Genomic DNA, 463 nt, shown 5'->3' on the forward strand with positions numbered 1-463 from the left:
TATGACAGATTTCCTAATCTCCATAGTCGTCAACTTTAACGCTAAATATCTCGGTTCGCGAGGCAGAGCGACACTTATTTCTGCCAGATTCTTTCGTTTCATGCAAAAACGCGGAATGAGCCTAATTTTATCGAAATCGGAGGTGAGGGAGGTATTCTGAATAATTACCATATTATCAAAATTTATTATCATAAATAAATAAATGAGTATTAATAATGATAGTGTTAATAAAGTATGTAATCATGTTAATAAATGTGTTTAAGTATTTATAATAATATATAATATTGTAGGTTATGAAATGCTTAAATGCAAGTAGATTGACAATAAAAACATGCAGATATATTACCTTATATACTTTTTTTATATCCAGTTATTAAATATATATATATATATACAGGGTGTTTGGCGACTACCGCATTTTTTGTCATACGTGGGTAGAACAGCCTATACTGAATCAAAAAGT

This window comes from Trachymyrmex cornetzi, unplaced genomic scaffold (assembly GCF_001594075.2).
Source record: "Trachymyrmex cornetzi isolate Tcor2-1 unplaced genomic scaffold, Tcor1.1 scaffold159, whole genome shotgun sequence".
Classification (NCBI taxonomy): Eukaryota; Metazoa; Arthropoda; class Insecta; order Hymenoptera; family Formicidae; genus Trachymyrmex; species Trachymyrmex cornetzi.